This window comes from Anolis carolinensis, chromosome 4 (assembly GCF_035594765.1).
Source record: "Anolis carolinensis isolate JA03-04 chromosome 4, rAnoCar3.1.pri, whole genome shotgun sequence".
NCBI classification, from domain to species: domain Eukaryota; kingdom Metazoa; phylum Chordata; class Lepidosauria; order Squamata; family Dactyloidae; genus Anolis; species Anolis carolinensis.
Window position 1 is genome coordinate 12,798,790 of NC_085844.1, and position 17,768 is coordinate 12,816,557.

A 17,768-nucleotide genomic window follows, 5' to 3' on the forward strand; every position below is an offset into this window, starting at 1 on the left:
CCATGTCGAAACCCCAGGACAGATGGATGCTGAACTAATTTCCCATCTCTGCAGCATTGGATCTAATTAAACATTTAGACAGGGAAAGTTATAATTGTGGGATAATCTGTCTTGCCTTTATCATGCTCTTTCCCTGAAGATGGACTCCTCACTCTTTTATTGAAGCAAATAAACCTGGACAGATGTTTCCGTTCAAATGAGGTGTATGGAGAGAAAAGAGAGAGAAGCGTTATTAACGTGGGTCGCATTTGACAGCAGAGCCATCCCCCCCCCTTGCATTTAAAGCCGGCCTTCATTGTAGAACAAAGATTTTGGTACAGAATAAAATTTGATTTGCATGCCTCGGGGAATAATAAAGGAAACCTATTATGGAATGAAATGGACTGTAATCACATTGAGAGGATGGAGAGAGATTGCTGCTCCAGGAGGAAACCTACCGTCTCTAGCAAATGGGCTGTTGCAGAAGGAGAAACAATAGCATTCTGGATAAAACAGAAGCCAGCAGTTCCTAGGGTTGATGCATAGATCTTCAATTTAGAGATGCTCTTCTTTGATACTGAGTGACTCCAAGTCACATTTTCATCCTTCTATGTTTTCAGGAAATGGAAGCTAAGGACTCTTGGTGCCAGGCAGTGGAAGGTGGTGGCTTCCATAGAGTGGGTTGTTCAGTCAAGGCCATGGACATCATCACATGAGGCTGCTCAAGTGCCATTACAGCTGCATAAAAAGTGATTGCTACATGACATAGTGATTCTCTAGTAATTGCATTGTATTGAATTGTGTTTGGATCGTCTCTGTTCATTGACAGGGAAAGCCTGTCTATGGATCCAACATGGCTGTACTGCCACCACTCTTCACTGTGCAATAGCATCCTTCTGCTGTTATCCCAGTCTTGGAGAGTCAAGAATATTGAAACAGAGCAACTGCACATTTGTGGCAAAATTGGGGATGAAAAAAGCCCACCATGGATAGGAACTTGGTAGGGAAAATGCAGGTAGGAAACAAAGCTGCGTGGAAGACGGCTTGGAGAAATTCTCATTACCAAAGTTCTAACATCGCACAATAATGTGAAAGAGATCTTTCCAGTAATTGCATGTTTTCATTTGCTTAAACAATGTAATTGCAACAAGACAACAGGCTGATGTTATAAAGTCCTCTGTCTGAATTTTAAATAAGCTATCTATTATTTAGAGCCTATTGTGAGGACATTGAAGATCTTCTTTAAAGATTAGACTAAAGCCTAGAGAACATAGAGGACCTCTCCCCCCCCACACACACACATTGAGAAAGTCGGAGAAAGCTGGTGACTCTTTGATCTGTTTCTCTTCACAGTCCATAGATGAACTGGAATAGGTCTAGAGATGGGGGACTAACAAGGTAAAAGGCCTAGAAACCATGTCCTATGAGGCTTGACTTAGCAGAATGGCCCCACAGCACCAGATAGGTCACAGGAATATGATACAATTGTACCTATTGATGGGTTTTCCCCATCAATAGTAGAAGATGGATTAATCATGGGAAGTAAGCAGGCTGGCAACAGGATATGCATGACCATTCCTTTTGAAGAACTGTATAACGGCGCTCCATGCAGTCATGCTGGCCAGATGACCTTGGAGGTGTCTACGGACAACGCCGGCTCTTCAGCTTAGAAATGGAGATGAGCACTAACCCCCGGAGTCAGTCATGATTGGACTTAATGTCAGGGGAAAACCTTTACCTTAAACTATCTCTCTCTATGAGCCCATTAGACCCTTATAATCATCTAGGGAGGGCCTTCTCTTTGCCCCACCACTCTCTAAAGTGTGTTTGGTGGGGACAAGACAGAAGATCCTTCTAGTAATTGTTCTCAGACTTTTGAACTCCCTCCCGAAAGGGATCACAATAACCTAATCCTTGCTTGCCTTTCATAGGCAGGTGACGTCATCTGTGCTACCAGGCATTTGGGGCAGGCTGCTGGGGAGGTTGTGGGTAGGAGTTAGAGAGGATATTTAGTCTAAATGCAATTTTAATTGTATTTTTCTTGTATTTTAACTGTGTTTTAACTTATGAATCAAGGAACCCCGGTGGCGAAGTGTGTTAAAGCACTGAGCTGCTGAACTTGCAGACTGAAAGGTACCAGGTTCAAATCCCGGGAGCGGAGTGAGCGCTTGCTGTTGCTCCAGCTTCTGCCAACCTAGCAGTTCAAAAACATGCCAATGTGAGTAGATCAATAGGTACTGCTCCAGCGGGAAGGTAACGGCGCTCCATGCAGTCATGCCGGCCACATGACCTTGGAGGTGTCTTGGAGGTGGCTTAGAAATGGAGATGAGCACCAACCCCCAGAGTCGGACACGACTGGACTTAATGTCAGGGAAACCTTTACCTTTAACTTATGAATCAATTACATATATTAAATTTTATTATTTGCTTTTTTTTAAAATTGTATTAGGAGGTGTCATGTTGTTGTTAGCTGCCTTGAGTCCTTATGTAAAGTAGGAAATAAATAAATACAGTAGAGTCTCACTTATCCAACACTCATTTATCCAACATTCTGGATTATCCAATGCATTTTTGTAGTCAATGTTTTCAATACATTGTGATATTCTGGTGCTAAATTAGTAAATACTGTAATTACTACATAGCATTACTGCATATTGAACTACTTTTTCTGTCAAATTTGTTGTATAACATGATGTTTTGGTGCTTAATTTGTAAAATCACAACCTAATTTGATGTTTAATAGGTTTTTCCTTAATCCCTCCTTATTACACAAAATATTTGCTTATCCAACGTTCTGCTGGCCTGTTTATGTTGGATAAGTGAGACTCTACTGTAAATAAAAATAGATCACCAAACCTCATGGTCCTATTTCAATATCAGTTTGCTTCGATCACACAATAAAGTTCTATATTCATTCTAATGGTTGTTGTTTGGTTCTATGTTACTGAGAGGAAGAAACTATTCCAGGTCTTAATCTACCGTGTGCAGGAGCTATCCAAGGTACTTAGACCAGTATCCTCAAAACGGTTCAGTATCTTGGATAACTCCTGCAAGATATGGACTAAATCCCCATGATGAATTCATTGTACTATTAACAAGGGAGTGATTCATATTGCTTCCTTTGCCATTTCTCTAGCATATCTAAAACACATAAATAGTAATACCCATTGCTGCAGAATTGTAATCTCAAAAGGAAAAGGAAAATAATATAGAATCATTTTATTAGGGCACTATTATGTCAAGATCTTTTAAGAAGCAGGCTTCTTATCTGGCAAATATTTCTGAAAGTGAATGACTTACTAAACTGTAACATCTGGTTACAATTTCTGCATTATTGCAAAATAGATTCACAAGGGTCAATCATCTGCCCAACAGATATACACAGTTAAAGCTCTGTAGAATAACGGCTATCCAACATCTGTTTAAAGGCTTCCCAAGAAGGAGGTGCCATTGTCCTTCAAGAAAGTCTATTCTACTCTAAAACAGCTCACATTGTCAGCAAGTTGTCCTTTATATGACTTTCTTTTACTTATTTATAGCTGTTTATAATATCATTTAGGAGGGGGGTTCCCTTCTCATTGGTAAGTGGTTCCTCATAGGGCTTGGTTTCCACACTTTTTTGCCACCTTGGTTGCTCTTTGCTGGATATGTTCCAGGTGTGCTATATCATGATTGCAAATCTACCATCTTTTTGGATGTGGAATGTGTTTTCCTGTCCTTCTGCCTACTTTCAGGGCCATTAATTATGCCTGTGGCATCAGGGCACAAATGCATGTAAAGGCACTGCCTCACTTTGCAAATGCAATTACAATGATGAATACAGAGTCACGAGAGGTAAATGAATGGGGCTTGTGGAAAACATCAGCAAAGCCACCAGAAAACAAGTCCATTGACAACCATCAGAGAAGCAAAAAAGAAATACCTTGGAGCAGAATCTTTGCCATTTGCCAGCGTTTTCATTCTGAACTGTCTCCTTGAATCCCACAGCAGACAATCTTGGTCAACAGGTTTACGTGTCATGATGGATACTCATGTTCCTCTGCTTTTATAATCGAAAGACTTGGATACTTTGTAGTCTGCCAAGTCTAAACCTATTTAATCTAAGACAATTTATGTCAGGCTGCAGTATAGAGCTTGTTTTGATCACAAGACCAGGTTTATTGTTGCATGAAATGAGCTCACACTCAGTAAGGAGTGTTTGTAAGTAAGTAAGATGATTACTTTTAAAAGCAAGAGGTGTATTGCAGTGAATCCTTTAAATACATTAGAATTACTTTCTAGACAAGAGCAGGAATCACATGGCTCTCAATAGCTGCTGCTTGCTACTTTCCTCACTCTTAGGGTTTATCTACCTGTAGAATGAATGCAGTTAGATCTCACTTTAACTGCCATACTTCAATGGGATTTCTAGTTTAGTGTGGCTTCAGCACTGTTTAGCAGAGAAGGTTCAAAACCTTGTAAAACTACAACTTCCAGAATTCCATAGCATTGAGCCATAATAGTTAAAGGGTTGCTAAACTGCATTGATTCTACAATGTAGATGCACCCCTAACCAGCATAGCCAAAGTTGGGGGATACTTGGAATGACAGTACAATAGCACCCAGAGGATTGCTTCACTCCCACATCAACATTTGGAACTTAGACACCAGATGCAGCATTAATAAGTGGTCAAGTTATGGGTTTAACAGTTTAATGGCTGTTTTTAATACAACAAAGTATTCCATTTGATTTGCAAACTCTGGCATTCTCCTCCAGATATAAGGATACCTGCTAACAGTATCAACCATTATGTAAAGAGCTGTAAACTCTAATACAAGTATAGGCAGTTCCCAAGATATGAACAAGATGTAAACAAGACAGGTTCTGTAAGTTTGTTCTTAAGTTGAATTTGTAAGTCGGAAAATGCACATTTTCAATATAACTCTAGCTATATATGTGTGTGTGTGTGTGTGCAAGCTTCAGACAGCATAGGGCAATGATGGGCAACCTTTTGCACTTGGTGTGTCAAAATTCACCAAAAAACCTAGCATGACTTGGGTGGTGTATCACTTCAAGAAAAAAACCCATAATTTCACAATATATATAGTTTAAATAACAAAAATATATAATTGTAATATATAACTGTATTTAATAATTCAAAAACTATTTACTGCCATTATTTCCATGTACAACAATCTATGGTACCTCTTGCAGTTTCCATACTGATTTCTCTCTATTGTAGTTTCAATGTAGTCATGAATAATGAATAATATAATAACAATATAATAGTAATAATATAATAATATACTACAATAATAATAGAATAATAGAATGTGCATAATTCCCATGGAGTAAACTACAAAACCACTGGACCAAATCACACCAAATCTGGCCACAAAAGACATTGGTCATCCAATCAATCTGCATGCGGCAGCGTGTCAGCAAAAATGGCTAGGTGTGTCAGTGCTGACACGCATGTCATAGGTTGGCCATCACTGGCATAGGGAATGGTTAACACCCCTGTGGAGTTTGTTTTGCTGTATTATTTATTTATTTATTTTATAGTATTTATATTGTGTCCTTGTCACCCCAAAGGGGACTCAGGGTGGATCATAGAACACATATATGGCAATCATTCAGTGTCGATTATAACAATGACAAGACAGACAACAGATAGAGGTATATATAGGCTTTTCCATCTCTTGGCATCTTTGGAGAATGTCCTCAGTTCTGGCCACTGGGGCCAGATTTTACTCCATCTCCCTGCCAAAAGCTTTCTTTGTTCATAAACTTCCTTCTTTTTACTGATCAAATGTGGAGTCTAAATACCTCCCTGCTTTTATATGGTTCCTATTTATCTACTCACATTGGTTTTCAAACTGCTAGGTAGGCAGAAGCTGGACTAAAGGTCAGGAGCTCACCCTGACCCAGGCTTCAAACACTCAACCTTCTGGTTGGCAAGATTTAATTTCTTTTAGCCCCAAGACCATTTAAATCCTTTCCAAGTTCAGGAATCTTAGATTCATCTTCCCTGGAAGGAGTCTCCACTGTAAAATGAAGCACAAAAACACTGGGGTTCTTTCACCAAAAGGCCTACAAATATATGGAGCCAACCAAAATAAAGCCATCATGATGTATCTTCATTTCCATCTGATTCATTTTAGGTTGGCTATTTTATATGTTTGTGTAAGGAATATTCATAGCATCATAAGCATCTTACAAATAAGAATTCAGAAAGAGTGCCTTGGAGAAACCAGAAAGAACTCCTGCAACATAAATTTAAGCCATGAAACTATCCGGCAACAGTGATGGTGACAGACATTTTGAATGGAAACAACAACCTTTGGCAGAAATCATGATGTTTTCCTATAAAATCAGCTGGAATAAAACCTAAATGGCTCTTTAAAAATAGAACCTTTTTAAATGGAAGGAACAGACATCAACAATAAATTCGTGGTTGAAATAACTATGCTACAGGACCCAGAAAGCACACATTTTAAATTATTTGAGATAATGTTTAAACATCCCTTGGCATTTTTCGTGCAGATTATGAAGGTGACAAACTGGTACAGGAAATATCAAAATGCCACAGAGGAAGGCTGCTCAGACCAGGTTATCAATAGTTCAAATGTGGTGATTGTTCCAGCTTCATCGCCAGCTAGACACGTTAATGATGAAGGATTAAAAAGGTTTTAATTTGCTTTTTTCTCATTCACTTCCTGGATTTCCCAATGCTTCTATCATCATTAACATTTCATGTTTCAACTAGCCAACTGAATAAACCTGGACTGGATTGGGCAATTAGTCTCACTGGAAATGGGTTTATGCATGACAATCACTTGTGCTGCATTTTATTTGCTCGATATTTTATGTAGTCAAGTCATGGACTTATATTCTGTATCACTGTTTCTAGAATAGCCCATGCATGTGCAGAAAGGCAATATTATGTGCAGAACTCTTCCAGCCTGATAACTACCTTAATCTGGTCTTGAGCGTGAGAAGTTTCTTTCCTCGGGGAACATGAATATTGTGGATGTGTGAGGAAGGTGTAGAGAGAGATCTCCATCGGAAGCAGGGCTCACCTGGAATGACCCTGTATCTAGTTCTGGGTAACAATAGAAAATGTTGACCATTTCTGCTACCTTAGCAGCCGCCTGTCCACAAAAGTCAACATCAACACTGAAATACAACACTGCCTGAGCTCTGCGAGTGCAGCATTTTTAAGAATGAAGCAGAGAGTGTTTGATGATCAGGGCATCTTTAAAGATACCAAGGTGCTTGTTTTTAAAGCCATTGTCCTCCCAACCCTGCTCTATCCCTGTGAAACGTGGACGGTCTACAGACGTCGCACTTAACTCCTAGAGCATTTCCATCAGCGTTGACTCAGAAAAATCCTGCAAATCTCTTGGGAAGACAGGCAGACAAATGTCAGTGTGCTGGAAGAAGCAAAGACCACCAGCATTGAAGCGATGCTCCTAAGCCATCAACTCCGCTGGACTGGCCACGTTGTCCGAATGCCTGATCACTGTCTCCCAAAGCAATTGCTCTATTCTGAACTCAAGAACGGGAAACGTAATGTTGTTGGACAGGAAAAGAGATTTAAAGATGGGCTTAAAGCCAACCTTAAAAACTGTGGCATAGACATTGAGAAATGGGAAGCCCTGGCCCTTGAGCACTCTAATTGGAGGTCAGCTGTGACCAGCAGTGCTGCAGAGTTCAAAGAGGCACAAATGGAGGGCTTAAGGGAGAAACGTGCCAAGAGGAAGGCCCATCAAGCCAACCCTGACCAGGACCACCTTCCAACTGGAAACCGATGTCCTCACTGCGGGAGAACATGCAGATCAAGAATAGGTCTCTTCAGCCACCTAAGAACCCACCCCCAAGACACCAGAGATGGAAGACAATTGTCCTCGAACTACGAGGGATCGCCTAACCAACCAGTTCTGGGTGCCACAATTCAAGGAGGATATTGACAAGATGGAAGATAGGGTGACCCAAATGGTTAAAGGTTTGGAAGCCAAGTCCCATGAAGAGCAGTTCAGCGATCTGGCTGGGTTTACCTTGGAGAAGAAAAGGTTAAGAGGGCACATGATCACCATGTTTAAATATTTGAAGGGATGTCAAAGAGACTTGGAGACTTATCCAATTCTATGATTCTATTATTCCCTTTGGCAGCAGTAACGATGGGAAGAATGTTTGAAAACATTTTTAACAGTGTTTAAAATCATGTTTATTGAAACCTGAGAAATGACATAAGAAAAATCCCAGACTGATGAGAAACTTCACAGTTTGGGACTGCTTCCACACAAAATCTGGATGTGCAGAAATAGCATTTTATACAAAGGAAATACCATTTTTATGGCCAGATAATAATATTTCTGTTCATTTGCCAAAATTGGGATTAGGACAAATAGTTTGGGAATGGACTGTGGGAAACTAACCTTAAGGTTGTCATTTCTGCTGGGCAGGCATCCCTCCAAGGCAGATGATTAATGGGCAGTAATGCTTAATTGAGCCAACACCAGAAAAGAAATGCAGTAACTATAGCAATTAGATACTTTCAGAAGCCTCCTTTTGTGAATAGATTCCCTGAACATGGAATAACATGAATTGACTTGGTGGATATTCCATTGCAAACCCATGAATTGGAGCCATAGTGTTTTTAAAGGAATTTTGATTTTCTATACTTGATTGGTGGAATCTCCTTCTCTGTGGGCTTTGAAATAAAGTCTGGATGACCATCTGGATAGGAATATATATATACAGTTCTGGGCATCACAATTCAGGAAGGATATTGACAAGCTGGAATATGTCCAAAGAACAGTGACCAAAACAATAAAAACTGTGAAAGCCAAGCCCTATGAGGAACAGCTTGGGGGGTTGGATATGTTTAGCTTGAAGAAGTGAAGTCCAAGAGGGGAAATGATAGCTATGTTTTAGTCTTTGAAAGTATGTAACATTGAGGCCCTACTGCTGTAAAAACTAGGACATGGAGAAATGGATTCAAATTGCAAGAAAAGAGATTCCACCTAAACATTAGGAAGAACTTCCTAATGGTAAGAGCTGTTTGGCAGTGGAATATGCTTCCTTGGCATGTGGTGGCATCTACATCTCTGGAGGATTTTAAATAGGGTTTGGATGGGCGTCTGTTGGGGGTGCTTTGATTCTGCATTCCTGCATGGCAAGGTTTCAGACTAGATAACTTTGTGGTCTCTTACAACTCTATGATTTTACAATCGTATATACAGTCCCCAAGTTATGAATAAGATAAGTTCTGTAGATTTGTTCTTAAGTTGAATTTTTATGTAAATCAGAACTGGTATATTTTTAAGTACTTGTATGTGTGTGTACACACACACACACACACACACACACACACACACACACAAAGAGAGTGTGTTTGTGGCTTGTGCAGGAAGCAGCCTCTTCCAGCTTCAGTGTCTTCTTCCTTCCTTTTTGACACAAAAGGCTAAAGGGTGACATGCTTAGCACATTTGAACTAAGTGAAAGGGACAGTAACCAGTTTCCCAGAGAGTGGTATGTCGGAAAAAATTAAGGATTCAAGGGCTCGTCTGTCTGCCTGTCTTTTTAAACACATGTTGCCACTAAAATTAGCTAAATGCTATCAATAATGAAATGGAAAACATGTTCCAGCTCTGAACAATAGTGCCAAATGGTTGCTAGCACTAAACAAACTGCGGGAGGAATGGTCTCCCCTTCTGAAAACTATCCCATTTGCTTGCAATAGATTTCATCTTTACCAATGAGATAATATTATTTATTGTAGGATAGCAAAACTCCCTCCAAGAGAAGGGAGGGGAGGTGTATGTTATAGTAGCCCTTGGCAACTGTCCCAATTGGATAAAATGCCTGAATATTTTGTTGGGTTTTCTGAGGACGAGAGCTTTTTCCTTGCCCCAGATTACCCAATTGATTTTCATGCTCATCAGGGATTTTATTCCTACTCTCCAACACTCCAACCACTGTATTCAGTGGTAAAAGACAACAGTCCATGCAGGTGTGTGCATACTCTCTTTTCCCCAAAATAAGACCTACAATGAAAATATGACCTATTATGATTTTCAACATTTCTGAGGATACTCAAAATATAAGCCTTATTTCAAAAATAAGTCCTAGATATAGTTCACTTAAAAAGTCAATTTGGAAAAATAAGACTGCCACTGAAAACAAGCCCTAACACATCTTTTGGAGCAAAAATTAGTATAAAACCCTGTCTTATTTTGGGAAAAACAGGATACATATAGATGCACATGTTGAAAGGCGTGAGCATTCAGTTGCATATTCAGGTGTGCATTAGATGTTCAAATTTGCCATTCAACAGAAGTATGGTGTGAAAGAAAACCCATGGTAACTCCAGCATATGGAGATCAAAAGTGTAATGTGGTTTGACACTGCTTTAACTGTAATAGCTCAGTGCTATGGAATCCCAGGATTTGTAGTTTGGAGGGGCACCTTGAGTCCCATTATCAGAAAAAGGATAAGATGCAAATGAATGTAATTATTATGATAATGATGATACTGATGATATGGACTTGCAGCAGAAGTTTGGAGTACATAGAATCATGCCTTGACATGAATGTAAATGTACACGATGCAAGTGTGAGATAGGATTTGGGACAGATTTACTAGAAAGTGTCAAGTCTACCCATACTCAATCCCAAAAGATCTTGGAGAATCTATGGAATCAATTAAAGCAATATAAAAGTATCAATCAATCAATTTATTAATGCTCTGACCAATGGTCATATGCATTTACAGAAACAACATCAAACAAACATCTATACAAAACACTGTAAAATCCAACAGTTAAAAGTAGGGTGCAAGCAGAATAAAACAGAGCATGCAAAATATACATTGTGAGGTGCAGCAATGCAAATACAACATGTGCTGGGAACTGCACATTTACTGGTAAAAAGCCAATATAAAAATCAGTCATTTTAAAAGTATTTCAGTTATTGAGACCTAATCAATGATTTTGGGTTGTCTTATTAAAAATGGTTACTAATGGCACAGTTGTTTTCCCAACTCACGCGGCTTCCTAACTTCTACACCATTACATCCTGCCTATATTTGCTCTTTTCTTTCCAAGACACTTTCCTCCCTTGAAATATGTCTCTGTTCCTCCCAAAACTGGGATGATATTGAGGAAAATACATAATAGGCTCGAACAGTTAAATTTCCCTAAAGCAGTGAAACTTTAATTCATTACAGCCAAATCACTATGGATACAGAGTGCCTTAGTGATCCTTGGTATTATGAGCTGAAATCTGATTTTTTTTAACTGCCCTCCAGAAAACAAGGTTCATAAAATTTGAGTATTTTATTAGTGCTATTCTAATTTAAAAGCAAGAAGATAATGAAATACAAGAATATTCTCATGGCATAATTCACACTCTTCAGTGCTTTTGTGCTGAAAGCTAGGAAAGAGTGGCAGAGAATGGTTGGCTCCCTGCAATGTCATACCAGATCTAGCGCTGTGCCTGCTTTCTTCCTTGAATATACATCACAACTAGTGACTTCCATAGGATCATCTATATTATAGAATGAATGCAGTTTGACACCACTTCAATTGCCATAGCCCAATATTGGGATTTATGGTTTTGGTGAGGCACCATCACTCTGAACATGGTGGCAAATGGCATTTTTACAGTGTGGTTACAACCACATGGCAGTGAATCTGTTAATATTCTTCCCCAACTAAGACAGGGCAGCACTAAAATGGCTAAGGAAAAACAAATTTCACTTCCAAATCATTTGCTTAGTATGCTTAGGCATGGGACATCAGCTGCAGACCAATGGAAAATTGTTATCCTCTTTAGGGATAAAGATTTGGCTTTATAATGTCATGTAGCCTAACCGGATTGGCTAAATGGCACCATGATGCTATTTGGGACGGGCTTAGCACAGCAGGCTAAACTGCTGTGTTGCAGAAAAATCCTGCTGGTTGAAAGGTCAGCAGTTCGAGCCCGAGTCGGGAGTGAGCACCTGCCATCAGCCCCAGTTCATCTGCCCACCTAGCAGGTTGAAAGCAGAAGTGCGAGTAGATAAATAGGTAACACTTTTAGTGGGGAGGTAATAAAGATGCCCTTAAGGACATTGATCAGGATAAAAGCTCCTTGGCATGGAGTGCCGTTACCTTCCCGCCAGACCTATTGACCTACTCACATTTGCATGTTTTCGAACTGCTAGGTTGGCAGAAGCTGGAGCTAACAGTGGGCGCTCACTTCGCTCCCCATATTCGAACCTGGGACCTTTCGGTGTGCAAGTTCAGCAGCTCAGTGCTTTAACACACTGTGCCACCAGGGGGTACAAAAACTGTAAATAAATAAATAAATAAATAAATTTTATTGGCTGTATATGTAATTCCTGATTGGATGGTTCGTGTGGGCAACATTACTGAGAACAAGGGATTACAATTGCTCACCACATTTCTGGATGTGACTTTTGCAGATTGGATGATCTGAGATTTGACTAAAATGTTCTCTCTAGAAATATGTAGGTCCTTCTGTGTGTTTCTAGACCAACTTCTACTATAAGTTGACTATGTTTTTGCACTGGAGGACGTATAAATTCTTAAGAGAGAACACCTTTCCTTGTCCAACACTCATTCTAACAATCTCAAGGTTCTCCAATCAGAGTCTACAGGCAACTTCTAACTCCAGTGACATTCTATGGTCAACTTCACTCTGGCATCTTGGCTGAAATCACTCTAGGTGATGAGTGATGGACGCAAACCATGTTGTACCTGCTGGAAACTGCCATAAAGAGAACAGGTGGGGGATTATAAGAATGGCTGTCAATGAGCACTGAACCAGGTTTGACACAGCTGTACAGTCAAGACTCCTTGTCATCTCCAAAGCAGGCCAACAACTAGTGATAAGAACCCCCTCCTACCTTCACAATGGCTTATGGGCTGGTGGTAAAAAACCTTCTATGGACTGATCTGGAATTTGTCACTTGAGATTAGCCTAGAGAAAAGGTGTTTATGTAGAACTGCCCATGCCATGATCATAGGAAGTACTTGTTTCAATATTTTTTCCAGCTTCATGTGCTCTCCCACACTCTCTCTCTGTATGTGTGTGTGTGTTTAGATAAAGTCAAAGTTGAGTGCATGCAATTAAGAAGGCTTGATCCTATTAGTCATGCTCATTTTGAAACATGAGAGAATACATGGCAGAATAAGGGAAATCATCAAGGAAGTCTTTTGTTTTTCTCTATTTGGAAAAAGGCATGCTAGCGATGCATTTTGACAACGTGAAGAGCAATTTTCAAATAAAAATGTTTCATTCCATAGATTTTGCTAATAAAAAATGAAACAAATGACCCTCCCCACACCCCCAGAAATAGAGAATGCTGTGTTTAAATTCAGATTAATGAGCTCTTCACGAATATCAGTTTTGAGCCACATTTCAGGCTGAAAGACTAGAGCATGAATGTCAGTTTTGTATTTGTAGCATCACAGTGAGAGCACTGACAGTTCATTATAATAAAAAATGATAATGACATTTTATATGGAATATTATTTTCCAGTCATTGTTAGCATTTACAAATGTAATGCCATGCAGGATAAATTAGAACAAAAGTAATCCTAGAGAAATTTATTTGGAAGTCATTCCTATTGAGCCCACTGTATACTATTATTATCTTCCCTTCACTTTCTTTCCTGAGTCAATTTAAGACAATATATGACACATATTTACACATCAGGGATAGAGGTCATGATCTGCACACACTTTTAGAGCATTCACATGCAGTTTTCAGAGTGATGAGGTCTGGTATAGAAAGTCCTCACTTACCGTACCTATGCTGTGTTCCAACTGCCAAGCCATCTCTTTCCTGCTTAATTCTTCCCATCACCATAGAAATCATCGAGGTGAATAATAGAATCACAAAGTTGAGTGAGATCATAGGGGCCATCCAGTCCCACCCCCAGACATGTAGGAAAATACAATCAAATTATTTCTGAAGATGGCCATCCAATTTCTGTTTATAAACCTCCAGAAAAGGAGACTCTGCCATGCTCCAAAGCAGCATATCCATACTCAATCAGCTCTGACTGTCAATGAGTTCTTCTAAAAGCTATCCAGTCTAATCCTCTGCCATGTAGGAATCCAGAATGAAAGCACTCTCAAAAAAACCGAGATAAGGAAACTCCAAAGCAGTGTATTCTACTGTCAAACAGCTCTTATCATCAGAACGTTCTTCCTAAATATCAGGTGGAATCTTTTCTCTTGCAGTCTCTCTATATCCTAGTCTCTAGAGCAGCAGAAAATCAGCACAATTCATCTTCAATAGGACATCCCTTCAAGATGTTATCATGTCCTCTTTTGATAGTCTCTTCTACAAACTAAACATACCCAGTTCCCTAAACCATTCCTTATAGGGTTTGGCTTCCAGACCTGGATCCAGGTTTCATCCAAGTTTGACTGGCATAAATCTTTGCACACGGACTATATTATGTGACCCTAGTGTTGAATGACAATATGGAATGGAATGTACAATCTGACCTATATCCAGATGAGCAATGTCATACACAATTGATTGTGTAATGGAATGGAACGGCTGTCCCATGGCACAAGTATGCACTTCTTTTTCCATTTCTTCAGCTTCCATAACCATATTATGCCCAAAGTAAGAACTGTCATTCAATTTAAGTCAATATAGTAGTTTTGTGTGTTGGACAGAGACTGTGGGAGACCAGAATTCAAATCCCTGTTCAGCCCTGAAAGCTCACCGAGTAACCTTGGTCAAGTCAGTCTAAGAGGAAGGGCAAAGGTAATCTACCTCTGAGTAAATCTTGACAACCCCCCCCCCCAAATGATGGAGTCACTATAAGACAGAGATGATACAAAAACTCAGCTGCATCATTACACTAAATGGCCACCGGTATAAAATAAAAATGAGGACTCTGTTAGGAACTTGGAAAATCACTAGAAAAATAATAATTGTGTCCCTCATTACAGACCTCCTGGAAGAAATTTGTGATAATGCTTTCAAGTAAGAGCTTGTTATGCTGCTTGTTCATTTTTTGAAATATTTTTTGGTTCTGGGAAAAACACCTCAGCTTGATAAAAGAATAGCAAAAACATGAAGGACTCTACAAAAATGTGCCTTATATGTAACTTTGGTAGAATTTTGCTCCCACTTCTATTCTTTTAAAATGTTTCTATAATATACCCTTGTTTAAAAAAATGAAGATGCACATTACAAGGGACTATGTTATTGTTAACCTATTACTACAAAATTCTGTGTCCAGATTCTACACTATTCTTGTGTAGCTAAACCTATACTCATGTAATAAGAAAGGTGTGCTATACCACCTTGCTACTAAATATTCAAATTATTGTGTATCTGCCAATGTGCTCACCTATTTCCCATTATGCATAGTCGTGACTTCTACACTGCAACTGCATATGGAAAAGAATTGTGCTTGTTGAACTTCCATAATCACAGATTGAATATGTCCAATACCCGATGGCCAAAAAATGTAAGAATTTTAAGGGCAAAGCAGGAAAAAATCAATACACAAATATGTTTTATTACTTTATTGTTCTTTTTAATATATTCATTAACTCCACAAGGAAACACACAGTATAACCCACATAAACTGTATCAACAGTTTCATTCACATACGTACAACAAAATGTGTCCTGTCCAAGCATTTTCTAAGTTCTATACTGTGACTCTGTGATATTATTGGACTAGACGTTCTTTTCAATAGGGTTCACTACTATCTGTAGTTTTGTATATCCACATGAAGTCAGATATAACAAAAATTCTCAGCTTATGTTCCAAGGTAGAAAGGATTGTCTGAGGGAGATAACTTAAAAACCATCGCCCGTCTTCGAGATACGCTGTGGAGGAATTTGCTCTTTTTGAACAGCTCTGTCTCCATCATTTTAATCAGCAAAGAGAACTTTGGTCCATAGACAGGCAATGAGCTGTACCTCATTAAGGTTATTGGCCTTCTCAGTTCCTAAACCTTTCACAGCAGTATGATGCCCTTCAGAAATGTCAGCAAGAGTTACAGAGATAGTGTTCAATTCCAGATCCTCTCCCGCCTTGCTGCTACCCAGATGTAATTAGAAATGTCAGAAAGAGTTTGTTTCTCATGCAGATCTTGGAGCATGACAGCTCCTCAGGTGGAGGTGTGCAGAAACTGGCAGATCAGGCCTTCTTTCGGATGGCATGGGGTCCCACGATGCCATTTGGATTTGCGCTTTTGAATTATCTCTCTGTACACACTGGTGTCATTTTGTGAAGATCAGCTGGAGAAAGAGAGTGGGAGGATTTTAAAGAGCACATTGAAATTAATGGTGAGATCACAAGGTTCCTTAGACGTGCTTCCCGGAATGCTTCGTTGAGTCTGAAGGACTGTGATAGACTTCCGAGGATGACGTGAACAGTGGTTAAAACTTACTCTGCCTGAGGCATAATTTTCAAAATCCTCTAGTTGACCAAAATTGAAAGGGGCTTTTACCACTCAGTGAAGTCTTGTTTTGCTGTGAGTTTGAAATCGCGTTCTGAAATTAGAATGCATTTGAGACCGAATGAAATTTGGTTTTATTATTCAAAGCTGAATTTAATACTTTTCTTTTGATTCAGTGAAAAGGTGCTCACAAGGTATTTGTATAGTAATCATCACATTCATTTAGGGCCAGAGAAATGTTGGAATTTGCCCAGGGTTTAATCACCAGTGAAGGATGCTGCCTCCAATGTCAGTGAATCTGTTTTGGGTTTTAGTTCAAACATCAAAGAAATTTAAACTTTAAAAGAAGCTTTGCAAGGAGATGAACATATTTTGGAAAAAAGAGTTCCATTAAAGTTCAGACTAAAACCTTGAGTGGATTCACCAGCCTGCTTACATCAGAGCCACCAGTTCAGGAAAGATGTTGACTATAGTTGCAATGGATGGGGCAGACAGCTGGAGGCCTGTGTCAGCTTCACATACGTTCCTTCATAGGAATTTGAAATGCACATTCACAATGGTATTTTGTTTTTTATAGCAATTGTTATACTATCCTCAGCCTCAGATGGCCACCAGATGGCTTTCAAATTCCCTCCCGTAGGAGGCTAAGTCAGCTACTTTTCTGGTCTTCTTTTGTTTTGATAGCACGTGAAAAATATTCCTTGCACAGGGAAATTGTATGAAATTTGACTTCACCTGCAGGTGAAAAGAGCTGGAAATGGCCTCTTCCTTTTCCCTCAATTGCCAACAGAAAAGACTCCATCACTTAGTGTAGCTGTTGGCTCATAAAGTCAACTTCTGCTGGAATATCCCTTTGGAATCTCTTGGTTCCCTAGCTCTATGGCAGAGCATCAAGATATGCTACCTAAACCAAACAGAGGGAACTCCAGGATTACCTGAAGAAGGTCACCGAAACTGGATGCATACCCGGGAGACCAGTCGTATCAACCAGATTTGATTGACCACATTATCTCTGGGATCCATATACTGTGTAAACTCTGGAATCCACCAATATACTCCTTTAACCAGGGAGTTATCCTTCTTTGTTACCATTGACATGGAACTTTGATTTACTTTGAATAACTGATTTTGAAAAAGAGTGTTACAAACCTTGAGAATATTATCAAGACTTTAATAAGATTACTTTATGTACCAATAATTATATTTGTTGAAATTGGACATTGGATTATACGTGGTTTGTTATATTGATATTGATACTATACGTAAGTCTACCATTATTCATTGTGTAAACCACAGGAATGGAGTTACGGTCAATCATAATATATAATTGACTATATCACTATAGAACTATATGTATAG